We start from the raw sequence: 15349 nt of genomic DNA, 5'->3' as shown, positions 1-15349 counted from the left end.
CCACATTTTGTTTGATCCATTCACCTGCCGATGGACACTTGGGTTGCTTCTACCTTCTGGCTACTGAAAATAATGCTACTATGAACATGAGTGCACATATCTCTATTATTTCTACTATTTTGGAGATATACCCAGAAGTGGAATTGTGGATCATATGGTAGTTCTATTTTTAGGTTTCTGAGGAAACTCCATACTGTTCTCCATAGTGGCTGCACCAATTTACATTCCCACCAACAGTGTACAAGGGTTCAAATTTCTTCATGTCTTCACCAACACTATTTTATTTTTTTAAAAAACCTTTTTGGATAGTAAGGTATTATTGATGTTTTTACTGTCTCTAGAGGTTTGCCTTTTCTAGACTGTCATATAATTGGAATTATACAGTATGTAGACTTCAGACTATTTCTTTCACTTAGTAATATGCAATTAAGGTTTCTCCAGGTCTTTTTGTGGATTGGTAGCTTATTTCTTTTTAGCTCAATAATATTCCGTTGTCTGGATGTAAAACAGTTTGTTTATTCATTTCATCTACTGAAAGACATCTTTATTGCTTTCAATTTTTGGCAATTATGAATCACGCTGCTATAAACAGTCACGTGCAAGGTCTTGTATGAACATAAGTTTTCAACTTGTACCTAGGAGCACAGCTGCTAAACCATTTGATAAGACTATGTTTAGCTTTGTAAGAAACCGCCAGCCTGTCTTCCACAGTGGCTGTACCACTTTGCCTTCCTACCAGCAATGAATGAGCGTTCCTGTTCCTCCATAGCCTTGCCAGCCTTTGGTGCTGTCAGCATTCTGGATTTTAGTTCCTGTTCCTCCATAGCCTTGCCAGCCGTTGGTGCTGTCAGCATTTTGGATGCCATGGGTGTATGATGGCATCTCTGCTGTTTTAATTTGCAATTTCCTAACTGCACGGTATACTGCTCAAGCATCCGTTCATGTGCTTATTTGCCATCTGTACATCTTCTGTGGTGAGGTGTGTATTCAGATCTTTTGCCCACTTTTAAATTGGGTTGTTTGTTCTCCTACTGTTGAGTTTTGAGAGTTCTTCGTATATTTTGGATATTAGCCCTTTATCAGATACGTGTTTGTAAATATTTTCCCCTAGTCTGTGGCTTGTCTTTTTTTATTCTCCTAAGAATGTTTTTTTCCAGAGCAGAATTTTTACATTTTAATTCAGTTCAACTTATCAATTTTTTTCTTTCATGGATCATGCTTTTGGTGTTGTATCTAAAAAGGTATCACCAAACCCAAGGTCACCTAAATGTTCTCCGACGATATATTCCAGGAGTTTATAGTTCTGCATTTTATGTTTAGGTCTATGATCCATTTTGAGTAAAATTTTGCAAAAGATAATGTCAGTGTCTATGTTCATTTGTGGCACTGAGACAGGCTGGGACCTGGGACCCTTTGCTGCAGTGCTTGCACCTGGACAAACGTCTCCTCAAGCAACAAAATACAAAGAAACTATGAGGGACTGAAAATCGAGTGCATGCACACTTGTGCACAAATTATGGACAAGAAGATACAAAGAGACCAAAAATCCAACTGCCAGTTCTGAAGAGCTGGGAGCAAAAGCTGGGTACCACGCATGCCCCCTGCACACAACACCACCTAAGGGGTGGGCAGACCACCTAAGCCATGCCTCCGTTCTGACCCCTGGACCTGCCCCTAACCTCACCCCAGCTCACCACCACCCACCCGCCCCCGCCTTGGGTGGGGGAGAGCAAATGAGCAAGGGAACCTGTTGTTTGTTCTTGCTTCCCCCTGCTGCAGCAGGGGCCCCAATAAAGCCTGGCCTGAATTTCTTGTCTGGCCTCTGATCAATTTCTATTGATTAAGGGGGCCAAGAACCCTGGTCGGTAAAAACAGCATGGGGATGTCCAGTTGTTCCGGCACCACTGTTGACAAGACCCATGTGTTTTTCATAATGTTCCTTCTACCTTCTGTGCTGACAGACGGTGAATGAATAAACGGGATGTGGGATGCTGTTAGGTGCTTCAGACCAGTGTGGATCCTGAATTTCCATATCACTGTGGCACTATATACAGAAAGTCTTCTTTCTAGCAATAAGAGTATATGGGTTGGTCACAGATAAAGGTAAAGAAAAAATACTGTCACCCATTTCAGATAAACTTTAAAGGATCTTTAATCCAAGAATTAAATATTTTTAAGCTAAGATATCTGAGCTTCCTATTAATTTTTAAGTCTTCGTGCCAAATACCACAATAAATTATGGATTGGGGGAATCTGACACTTCTATGCTGTTTCAGTAAGGGACAGAAGACACAAAACAAGATGTTTTTTTCATTAAGAATTTCATCAAGCAAAACAATCATTGGTTTTGTCCTTTTTATCCTAAACAAATATAAGGCTAATGTAAGGAGATCAAAATCTACCTTTTATTCCAAGAATATTATAGAAACTTAGCTTCCAAAGCACTTCAACATACCTATCTATACCAATGGTTCTCCAAGAACATCCACAGACCAGCATCAGCACCACGTGAGAACCTGTTAGAAATGCAAATTATCAGGCCCCACCCCAGTTTGGGGATGAGGCCCAGCAACCTGTATTTTAACAAGCCCTCCTGGTAGTTCTGATGCCCTCTAAAGTTTGAGAACCACTGCTGTATTCTATACAACAACCTCAATCACGCTTCGAAGTCAAGGGAGCAAGTAGCCTTCATCACCATTTGCCAGATTCCAATCTGTTAAGAGGCAGACTCAAGAGAGAGCTGGCTGGGGACGTGGCCAGGACACCTGGGGAGCCTTTCAAATCTAGACCACCTCTGACCATACCATATTTCCTTGTTAAGCTAAAATTAAAATAGAACCAAGCTACAACATCTCGTAGAAAACAACATCGTCACGGGTTCACATTGCCTCTCTCTGTCCGTGATACACATCCCTTATGTAGAAGGAACCTTTATCTGGAATGTTGCCTCTGAGTACTGATAATTTATCTAATAATTTTCTCACTCTCACTTTCACAAGAAGTAAAGGAGAAGCCCAGAACTATCATATATTAGAGAGAGACAACACTTTAAAAATCTAACATAAGATTTTATGACTGGATTTTATTTTCATCCATCTGAGAAAGAATCTGAACTGACCCTTGGGAGATTGAGTTTTTCAACGGAATTCTTGCACTTGACAGGAAACTACTGGTTCACAGTTCATCAGAGTTTTGCTTCGTTGATTTAAGGATAAATCTTTACCCTCAATGTGCATCTTAAAATCACTTCTCATTTTATTTTTCATTTTTTTAATAACTTTATTTTATTTTTGGCTGCATTGGGTCTTCATTGCTGCGCACAGGCTTTCTCGAGTTGCGGTGAGCGGGTCTACTCTTTGTGGTGCGCGGGCTTCTCATTGCGGTGGCTTCTCTTGTTGCGGAGCACGGGCTCTAGGCGTGAGGGCTCAGTAGTTGTGGCTCGAGGGCTCTAGAGCACAGGCTCAGTAGTTGTGGCACACAGGCTCAGTTGCTCCGCGGCATGTGGGATCTTCCCGGACCAGGGCTCAAACCCATGTCCCCTGCATTGGCAGGTGGATTCTTAACCACTGCGCCACCAGGAAAGCCTTCTCATTTTAAATTGTTTCTCTTAATATATAAGAAAATGATACCTTAATTTTATTTCACTCACTTCTGGTATCACCAAAACTTGTCTCATGACCAAGTTGCCAAAGATAAAAAGAGCTTGTAGTGGCCTCAGAAAGTGCTCATGACATAGGACAAAAAGTACTAGAGATCATATCTTAAAGGAGGAACAGAAATCCATTTCTCCTCCATCTGTGACATTCTCCCCTCTAGAACGCCGCCTCTACTCCTAAAAATATACAAACAGAGACCTCCCCAAACATTCCAACTTGGAGGAAGCAAGGCTGAAGTAAACACAAGTCACTCGCAAGGGCCTTCCATCTACCGAAGATATGCAAACAACGTCACAGTGTGAGGAAGTGGCCAGTGTCAGCCCAGAATCAGGACAAAGTGTGCTGGGCACACCGCAGGAGGAGTTGCCAGTCCTGCTCAGATGAGACAGGCAAGGTGACTCAGGGCCCTATGATTTTAAGACGGACTGCGGGGTGGGGGGCAGCTCATCAGCACAGGGAGAGCAGGAGAAGGTCCTCAGGAGAGAGGTGGGCATAGTGAAATGCGAAGCCAGGTAATGAAAAACGAACATGCCCGGTTCACAGCTTCCTCTCCAAAGAGCAAGTCAGCCCAGGGTGTGAGGGTCCCATGCCCTGCCTGGGAGACAGAGTCAGAAACACAGCAGGACAGCAGGCAGCAAGCCTGGAAGAGCCCAGACTGGAGAAAAAGAGAAGAAAACTGACATTTACCCCAAACATGGCAGTGGACGTGTTTTTTACACAGATGTCATACGAGCCTCATACCAACCCTGAAAAAAATTTGAACTTCCTGTTTTACAGATTAGGAACTAAAGGCATTAGGAACTGACTAATATACAGAAGTACCAGTATGGAACTATGCCTAGTTCCAGATAAATGTTACATGGCTTTGGAGAGCTTCTAGCCAAAAAACAAAAACAAAAAAACGATCCTTTATTTTCTGGGCATTAAGAAGGGACCGGGGTGACCATCCAGCAGAGGCAGGATGAAAGCCTGACCAGGGAGGGAAGTAAAGCCTCAGAACTGCGAGGCTTGGCAACTGAGACGGCCACTTGAAAGTCAAAAACGTCACAATTCAACCCAAAATGTAGAAAGATACGCAAAGTAAGCTTTAAAGGAAACACATCAAAGGATCCACTGTTGTCACTTTGTCATCCACGGAGATTCTCGAGGCCAACACCGGCCACGTCCATCGAGGCCACAGGAGAGGGGAGGATGCCCCGGGACACCTGGCCAGTGGGGATCGCAGGCGTGTGCCACTCTGGCAATGGATGCAGGAGCCACCCCAACAAGGATGCCATGCTCCCCCCGCCCCACCAACAATACGATTTTAAGACGGACTGCGGGGTGGGGGGCAGCTCATCAGAAATCTACTTGCATAAAAAGAAAAACTGAGGGTCCTGTAGGGAGGCTGAAGAATGAAGAAATGTCAAGGCCACCTCCCTTGTCAAAACAGAGACGGTCCCCGGTGCCATGATACAGCTGCTGAGATGTGCCTCCTGGTTCAACCTCACACTAACTCAAGGGCAAGTTCTACGCAGAGAAGGTTCTAAGGAAACAAAGATGTGTCACTGACGACTCTGGCCACCGACACTGCTGATTTGGATCCTGTCTAATAAAAGGCAAGAACAGAAGGAGAACGGCCTCAGGTGGGCACATGGGGCACAGTGGAGGAAGTGGGGGTACCCAAGCAGGCAGTAAGGCTGAGCGCAAGGATGCCCAGGGTGACAGTGGACACTGGCCCGCCTCTCTCCAGCACCACAGGCCCTCCCCTTCCTTCCCCGGCCTCCCTCCCAGCGCCAGCCCCCTGCCCTTTCCATGGAAACCCGCTCCTCTGCATCCCAGGGCCTCTGCACACGGGCTTTCTCTCCCCGCGGTGCTCTTCACCCCTCCTTTCGCAGGAGTAACCCCTCTCTTTCTTCTGGTCTCAGATGGGTGTCAAGTCCTCAAGGACCTGAGACCTGGCTTGCCGCCTCCATCACCTGCACTCATGGAGCCTCAGGATGTGGCCAAGATGCCTCCCGTCTACACTGCAAGCTCAGTAAGTACAGGACTCCTGCCTGACAGCTTATCCGTCTCTGCAGGACACAGGCAGTGGACACGGATGCATTCCTGCTAATGTTCACATGGGCGAGTGTAAACCCGGGCCCATGTTTACAGAAGAAACCTAAGCCTCCTAGTACATTCCATTCCCTGCTTCCAGGTCCACCAAGAACAGTGTGATTCTAATGCGTCCACACAGAGCTTGCCAACAAAGGAAGGCCGTCCTGGCTAAAGGGTGTGGGCACCCAGTTCTTTTCAAGTCTGCCTTATTTGCTCATGATAAATAATAAAATACCAACATGACTCTAGCTTGGGACAGACCCAATCCTGCAGAACTGACAAAACTCGACTTATGTTTCTTCCAAGACCAGAGGCCAGATTCTGGATCTGAGACACTGCCCTCTTAGGATGATCTGGGCAGCTCAATGGTCTACTGCTCTATAACGTCATTCACTAGATGGACTTTTTCTTTTAATTTCTGCAGGCGTTTTAAATCCAGAAGTGATGGCACCATGGCTGGCCTTCATCTGCATTTTCTATTGAGTTGTCATTGGTCTGATGGCCAAATGAGCAGTATTCCGCAGAGGCAGGGAAGAAGCTCAGGAATTTACTGCTACTACATGCTTCACAGTAGCATGTGTGCGTTGTAATGCTTTGCCAAGATGCATGTCAGCATCCTACCACTAAAATGGCTTTAAGTTTTACTTCCACATGCTTTCTCAAAGTGTCCCTTATTTTTTCACAATTAGAAGTACGCCAAACAAAAGCAAACCAACGCTTGCCCCTTGGGTAAAATAGATGGGTCATGAGTCAATTTCATTTCTAAACACTAAGGATTTTCCTGGAATAGTTGAAATGGCTACATAAGTAGAATGGAAACATGATTAAATCACAGGCATGCTAATGCACCTGATGCCTACTCTCCTGATAAATAGTGTCAAATGAGGTGGGTTATTTAAAAATCGCTTTTATATAATTAAATTAAACTGGTTTTTATCCCAATTAAATACTTAATATTTAATTAAATGCTTGCTGGCTTTCACTTAAAAACATAACATTTCCAACAAAACTACTCCGAAGTTTAATCACACAAGGTTTTTAAGAGTTTTAGGGAGAAACACATTCTTTTTCTATTTAACTACTTTAATATGACAGAAGATGCATAACTGTTTGAAAGAGCTGACAAAAGTTGTATGTAGACATATTAAGTGAAATGAAATATATAGTTATTTTAAATATATTTATATACTTTAATATTAGTAAATTATAATAATATATATTTAAATATGTCTATAAAATTTAAATATATTTTTTAAATTATATATTTATATATACATATATCAATTTCATTTGTTTATAGTTTTAATTATATATAATATATAACATTCATATATACATACATAACATTTTATATAATATATAACATATATATAAATTTTAAAATTGTATTTAAATATACTTAAATATGTTTACAAAATATATAAACATATATTTAATAATAACCACCAAAGTAGAAGTCCAGTTGTACAACCTTCAGGAATGCTTACTTTTTCAGTTAATTGGAAAGGAGTTTCAAAATGAGAATTAAAAAATAATAAAGAAATTAAACAATTTATTTTGAAGCTAAATGACAGACGTTCATGTCATCCTCTAATCCTCTGGGGTATTGCCAAAGCCTTTTCCTGGATTTGCCAATTAGAGGTTCCCCTCATCTGTTTTGCATAAACCTCAACCATTTATGCTTTTTCTCAGATTTCCAGTCTAGGTTTCTGCTACCCCTTTCCTAATTCTTTTTTTCAGCTGGTTTGCTTACCTTAGTGCTGTAACTTTTAAACTTTTTTTTGCCCTGAAACAGCTCACTCTTGTTTGTTCCAAAGGATTCAACTAAGTTTTTATTATAGGACAACTCTCTTTCTATCCCCTACCCACTCTCATCAATTTTCTTGATAGGGTAATTTGGTACATTAATTAGATTACAAATACAACCTGCACAAACAGGGTTGAGAATATATACAAGTGACTCTTCCTGGACACACAATTCTACTGTGTTGAGCATGAGATGGACATGAATTAGCATGTTTTACAGAAGTAAGGGAGATTATTCATTGGTCATCTGTGTTAAAAATGTTTCCACAGTAAATAAAAATTTTCTGATTTGAAAATAAAGTGCTCTTCACTCTAAGAAAAGATAATCCAGTATATAACGATCTAAATTTAGAAAAACAATTAACAGGGTGTTTATTTTTAAAACTCAGTCCTCATTTTGTAAAAGAATTAATCTCAGAGCATCTTTAGTCATGGAAAGCCCCAGAGTATTACAAAATACTCTATTTATGGCATTTCAATGAATATGCAACCTTTAAGAGAAAAACATTCTTCTTATAATAAGTAATACTAGTGTACAGGAAATTTTTTAAAAACAAATTCCTACAGGATTATTACATTTAAATATGTGCTGCCTGGTTATTACAAGTTTTCTTGCATTTTAAAAACTTTTAAGTTTTAAAAACTTTTTAAAAAATTTGGTTTCAATATATTAAATTGTTTTAATAACAGAATGATAGTTTGAAATTAATCAATAGATTATCCATTCATGAATTGTACTTATATGTACAAACACAACGTAAGAAAGAAAAAGATAAGCTGAGTAAAAATTAACAACTTTTCTTTGGGCTTCTAAAAAAAAGTAAAAAGCTCGGATTATTTTAAATTGCATATTTGCTTTACTATTTAAAGAAACAGTAATTTGGATTTCTCAGTCCACTGAACTAACCTGAAAAACATGGATTCATTCTGAAAATAAAGAAACATAGCTTTGAGCCTTGTTAAGAAACAGAGGCTTTCCAATAATGGCTTTTATTTCATGCCATGGCAGTATATAAAAAATTGTATTTTTATGAAGACTTATACGAAGGAAAAACAAAGCTCAAGTAATTGAAAGGGAGCATCATGAGGGAACATGTGTTTTTGCTGTCGTGAACACCCCCATCTCATGGTTTCAAAAAGGAATCCATGTCATTGCTCTTAGAGCACAAAGAATATCTATTTTAAGAGAAGATTATATTTAAATTTTATAAAATACTACACCATATATTCCTAAATATTGTGAAAGAATAATTTTTATAAAGCCAGTAAGTGAAATCCATTCCACATAAGCTATCACCCCAAATATGGAAAATGTATTAATATCTCATTATTAAAAGATAACAAATACAAAGGTGAAAGTCTTTTAAAAAGTAACAAAACGTCGATTGAGAGGTTATTACTGAATGCTCAGGCCCCTTTACCTTTCACGTGTTTGCAGGTTGATGTGGCTGCAGGTAATTAAGCCAGAAGGGTAAAAAGGGCCCACGATTTTCATGATAAACGTTCAGATAAGCACCACAAGTGACCACACACCACAGCTTCTGACAAATCAAGTCAACACTTACACCGTCTGTGATCCAGACATGATGCTGCTATTAAAAAAAAAAAAAATACCAACAGGAGACAACAAAAAACAAAGCAGGGGCTCACTGCAGCCTTTCCTCTCCCACGCTGTGGAATAATTTTTTCCATTCCCAAGATGATTTAAGTTGACAAATTGGTTTTTCTGGCTGCTTAGCTTCCTGACCTTGAAAAGTCCATTTTCTAACTTCTGTCTCATCCAGCTGTTGACAGGCTAATGCCACCAACCCATGTAATAAAACCTCCACAAGGTTTAGGATTAGAGGAGGAAATTGAAACGACAGTAGAATAATTAGATGTGAAGTCTGCCCAACTTGTAAGAGCAGACCTCATCTCTGAAAGAGAACAAATGGTTCTCTGGAAGGAGGTTAATCTATATTCCATTCCTCCCAGGGTACAATGCTGTGGAGCTTTTCTTGGGGAAAAAGCTGGAGACTCGCCTTGCCTAAAACACTTCTTAAAAGTCAATACAATTTAAGGGCACTCTCTGCTTCGGTGCAATCTTTCTCAGAAACAAATGTCTAATTTTCTTTTCTTCACAGAACGGAGTCAGTAAGCCTAGCAGAGCTACTTGCTTTTAGATCCTAAGGTATTTGGGGCAGTGTCTGCCATGGATGCAGGTAGAAGAACGGGTGGTTGCAAAGTCAGATGCCTGCCCTCAGTATGCACCTTATGTATTCAGTGCTCCCAGACAGTGCTTTACATCCCTCATAGTACCCCAAGGGCCTGGGGTCAGGGCTGGATCCACCTTACATCATTTAATGACCCTTCGAAGCCTCAGTTTCCACATCTGTAAAGTAGAGTATTATTTACAATAGTGCTTGCTTCATGGATGGAAGGGAACATTGATTCGCATGCATGAAAACACAGTGCAGGACCCAGAGTAGTCAATAAAATTTTCACCTATATTTTACTACCCTATTCTCTCATCCTAACAAACCAATGTCTATAAATAAAAGCCTTCCATTTTAAAATTACCTTTGATATATATACAGAATGGATAAACAACAAGGTCCTACAGTGTAGCACAGGGAACTATATTCTATATCCTGTGATAAACCATAATGGAAAAGAATATGAAAAAGAATGTATATATATATATGTATAACTGAGTCACTTTGCTGTACAGCAGTAATGAACACAACATTGTAATTCAACTATACTTCAAAAAAATAAATGAAAAAATAAAATTACCTTTGATTAATCACTACGTTCTCAGTATCATATGAACTCCTATAAAAATGTTTAGTGATTATAGCAGCCCAGCTGATACAGAAATACAGACTTGGGTAATTACCCTCTTCTTAAGATTCACACTCTCCCTCTGGTTTTATATACAGGGTATGATTAAAGTACACACATTTCTGTTATTAATATCTGAAAGCTATGTACATCTTGAGTGAGAGAATTTAAACATTCTCTTGTTACATGATAGCAATCCTATCTTGATATTATGCAGTTGGGGGATTAACAAAGACTTTTCTTGTCTCTTCCTCTCCTTTCTGATACTATGGAATATTTCTGATCACATTTATAACAACTCACCAAGAACAATTAGGAAAAATCAAATGTAAATTTAATATACACACATATATAAATACACAGTATTTAACATATAAAGACAAATTAAATCTACTGGCTGAGGTGAAACCTGTCTACGAATTACACTTTGGGTAACCTCTCTCCTTAGTAATTCAGACTTTCTTGTGGATTAGTAACACAGGAACTTTTATATGACTAAGGAAATGAAGAATTGGTTGAATACAATTCAGCCTAGCATGGGCCCTTGAATATAAAAGATGCTTCCGATAGCAAATCAAATAAGAAACACAACAAGTATTTATGAAACTCCTACTTCATCCTCAGCACTCTCCTTGTAAAAGTGAGGAATACAGAAAAACTTAAGATGGGCCCTGCTTTCGAGGAATTTAACACCTGGTGAAAGAAATGGGAACATCTATTGAAATGAACAGAAAGTGGTTGGGAAGATACCAAAAGGGTCCTGGAGCTGGAAAGCGTGGGTGGGTTGGAGCCCATGAGGATATGAGACCTATGAAAAGGCCAGGACAGCAGCCCCAGGAAGAGGCATGGGTCTAGGCCCAGGTGTGCTGGGGGAGGGAAAGGCTGAAGGGACCTGCTTGTTGAACAAATCACAGTTTACATGCCCTCAGGAGTTATTTACACTCTCATTTAGAAAAATAAGATTTTTTTAAAGCAAATTCACACTTTATTCTGGTCTACGTTTATCACATCACTGACAATGTATTTGTATTATAAAAGCCCTATTCGCCAAAAGACTGTAACTACAAGCTTTTATTGGCTTCGAGTCAAGGTTCTGGAACTCAAACTTCTCGAAGTGAGAATTAAAATAGACAACGTTCTCCACTGAGTCAGGCATCCTCCTAATTAATCCATCCTTTTGACCATGCATTAAGGTTTTGATGGCAATGACCTTGGCTTGGAAGTCGAAAAGCCAGACCCCACTAGCCATTTATCGTACCACTCCGCTAGGTGGGTTTGCTTCCTTTTTAAGAGACCTGCCTCTCCCCTTCCAGGTGGCTCTAGTGGCCCTGCCATTACGTATGTGTCCTTCTCCCACGGCATCCTCGGAACGAGCACACAACCTAAAATTATGATACTCAACCCAATCGGCTGGGAGATCTGCAGACGACCCAAGGCAGGAAAATCGGGTTACTTCCTGATAATTTAAACACAACTATATATACAGGAGAAAGCTGCTCTCCTCCCTTATTGGGATGGCTAATCTAGAATAGGCTCAAAATCGCCACTATTATTAAAAGTCATACTTGTCTAAGGGGCCTGGTGTAGGAAACACAAGATGCAGAATTAATTACTGTCTTGTAATTTTCTTGTGTCAATGCAGGAGAAAATGGTAGGAACACCAGTAGAATAGCTGTACCAAGAAATGCAGAGACACGTCCTGGAAATACTGTCATGGCTCCAAATCCACTTCTAGACTTCCCAGTCATGTAAATCAATACCTCTTTGTTTTCAGTTTGCTTAACTAGTTTCAGTTGGGGATTCTGCCACTTGCAACCAAAAACATCCTCACACACAACCACCTGTGAAAAGTAAGCTTCCTTGGACCTTGGTTTTCCTCCTGATCACAAAATTGCTCCCAATAAAATAATCTTCAAGTCTCCTTCCATATAATTATTTGTTTCAAATTACGTAACTATCTGATAATTTGGAATGGTATAGCTATTTGTAAGTAATCCCTTCAATTGGACACCAGGAAAAAGCTGCTTGCTGTAGCGAGTTTTGGTTTTCAAACTTGCTTATCTGTACTGGTTCAGAAGAGAGACCCCAAATGCCAATCATCAGTATAATAAAGTAGAAAGTATATGACATTTTTTTGACCTTAGAAGATACAGGAAACTGATTTGAAGTATCAATTTCCTTTCTCAGGTCAATATCTATCACGGCCAATTGTTTTTCCATCCTACCATTCATCTTTAACTGTAGACCACCTCTATTCCCACCAAATAAATTCTATGGAAAAGACTGGTATTCACTTCTTTTGAATGACTTAGGAACTTGTATCTGGGTACAAGTAAAATAAAGCATGATAGCAAGGCTGTTTCCTACATTACTGATCCCCTTGTTAAGAGATGGCAGCAGCGACTTCCTTGGTGGTCCAGTGGTTAAGACTCTGCCTTTCAATGCAGGGGGCGTGGGTTTGATCCCTGGTCGGGAACTAAGGTCCCACATGCCTCGGGGTGCGGCCAAAAAATTTTAAAAATAAATAAATAAATTTTGCACATCTCTTTAAAAAAAAAAACAAAAAAAAAAAGAGGTGGCAGCATTCTCTGGGTAAGTGTTCAAGCACAGATATATTCTAACTGTGACATAAACACTAATGTAAAGACATTTTATCTGTTCACAGGAAATCAGTCAATGGAAACAGCAAGAAACTGCATGCCCCACAATATAAGGATCTGCTAACTCAACATCTATAAGAAGTAAAAGCATTCAGAACAGTACGAGTCAATCAAATCAGAAAAAAAAAAAAAAAGCTTTAAAAGTGGAAATAAGATACCTAGTTTAAATGCATCATCTGGAAAAAAAAACCACAAGGTAAAATACTACAGTGTTAGAGAAACAAACATGGTTAAGTTTATTTAAGAAGATCAAGTTTTCCACTGTGAGGAAAAGAGTTAGAAATGATTCTTGCTTATGGAATAATGTAACATTTAATTAAATTTAGAAGTGTTATTAATGAAACATGTCTTGTACCAAGTGATGAAATCAAAAGAAAACCATTTTCTAAAAGACCATAGGAAATCCATCTGCATTTTGGACTATACAAATGATTGCTGAATCAAGAGAAAAAATTAATTACTCTCAGACTCCAGCACATCTGTTAATAAATCTAAAATTAACATAAGAATCAACCTAATAATACTCAAATAGCAAATGCATTAAAACTGCAATTCTAATTTAAATAACTTAATACAGTCATGTACTACTTCGCGATTTTGCCTCAGAAGACAGTCTCATTCTCAACCAATAAAAATGAACTTAAAATCATTAAAAGACTGCAACAGACACAAAGGTGGATGCCTGAAGGCACATGTCATTAGACCCATGTTTAGGACATTAAAAGCCACTGAGAAGTTTGTACAACACAGGGCAGGCAGAAACACTGATTGTTCCTCTTTATAACAGAATTTGAAACTTTAATTGTACTCATACACTGCCTTTCTCCATTTCCAAAACCTTGAGCCCTAGATGAAAACATCAAGAAGCACAAAATTTTTAATGAAACAAACTAGATTAATCACATAAAGTCAACGCTATTAGCCTTCAACTTCTGTCTTCCAAAAGAGCTTCCTCATATAGATACAATGCTCTTTATCAGACATTTTATTCTGGGCCTCTTTCTACTAATCTTGTTTGGCTGGGTCTCTCCAAGAATGGCATTAACTGGGAGCATGGGGTAGGGTAGAGAAGACATACCCTGTGAGGCTTTAACTAACCGACCTCTAGTTTTCTGTTTGGTTGATTGAATGGTCTTTGGCTCACCTTCAAATCAGAGAAGAGCTGAAATGTGCTAAAGAAAGTTTAGCATTAATAAATGTATGAAGAACTTCAAATATCTGTTCTTCTGTCAAAAGCCAAGAAAAGTCCTTCAAGCTTAAGTCACTACCAAAACCCCAGTAGGTAGGAAGATTAATCAAAATGAAAAATTAAGTTTTTGAACACTGCTCTGATTTTTCTGTGGAATTATCTGTTAAATTAATACAAAGCACCAGGAATGTTTCAAAAGTATCAACGCATTCTGTTCTAACGCACCTCTATGAAACAGAGTGCTTAATATTTGCACTCAAGTCCAAAACAGGAATGGCATTTTCAACCAGCCCATCTTGCTCATCAATGTCCTTATTCCCTTCTGAGATTTTTCGACATGCACTCATATGATGATTATTAGGAACCTACCATATTCCCCAAAGAAATGTTAATGGAATAGGAGAAAGAAAAAATAAATAAAACATACCGTAAGGCATGCATGCACATTTACAGACAACAGATAGTGTCTGGGGCACATAGTAGGTGCTTAATAAATAGTTTTTGAATGAGTGAACAAATGAATGACATGGCTCCAAGGCCAGTGGGAAAGAGGCGGCGTGTACTCATTACGGAGTAAACACTGATGTCCTTACCTCCACCAGGGACACCGTGCAACCTACCTTCCAAGGACAGCACAGCATCTGATATTTCCTTTTCTATTTTGACTATGAAGAATCCCAATACATAAAAGAAATAAAACAGTAAAAGAACAAAAAAACCTGAACAACACAAAACTATTCTGAAATATGTCCTGCACCAAAAGGAGACCAAAGGGGAAAATTCAAATTTAGCTTAAATTTGACAAAATCCATCACTGTACTTAGATACCTACACATGGATGAAGAATTAACTTATTTTTAATGTTTAAAAGGTTAACACTTTGAATTACATAACTTCATTGACATGGCCACACAGTTACTAATAACCATGCCCGCTTCTTTCTCTTACTATAATGTCTACACTTGAAATCTCCCACCTAAGACATTTCTTTAAATCCGAAGTTTCCTTCAAAGCCTCGTTCAAAATGCACCTTCTTCTCTGAAGTCCCCTGGATTTCTCCAGTTCTACAAAAACCTTCCCCCCTCTTAAACCTCTCAGCAGGTAACAGGCCTGCCGTCCTGTCCTGACAGTGATGC

The 15349-nt window shown here is 39.4% G+C and overlaps 1 protein-coding gene across 6 annotated transcripts in view; it reads right to left on the bottom strand.

Moving 5' to 3' along the window:
• The window catches only part of PTPRM (protein tyrosine phosphatase receptor type M), a 745633-nt gene that overhangs the window by 663486 nt on the left and 66798 nt on the right, over nucleotides 1-15349 (bottom strand). The window lies entirely within an intron of this gene.

This window comes from Balaenoptera physalus (assembly GCF_965194825.1).
Source record: "Balaenoptera physalus genome assembly, chromosome: 12".
Classification (NCBI taxonomy): domain Eukaryota; kingdom Metazoa; phylum Chordata; class Mammalia; order Artiodactyla; family Balaenopteridae; genus Balaenoptera; species Balaenoptera physalus.
The sequence above is the reverse complement of the archived record's forward strand: the minus strand, read 5'-3'. Positions and strand labels throughout refer to the sequence as shown.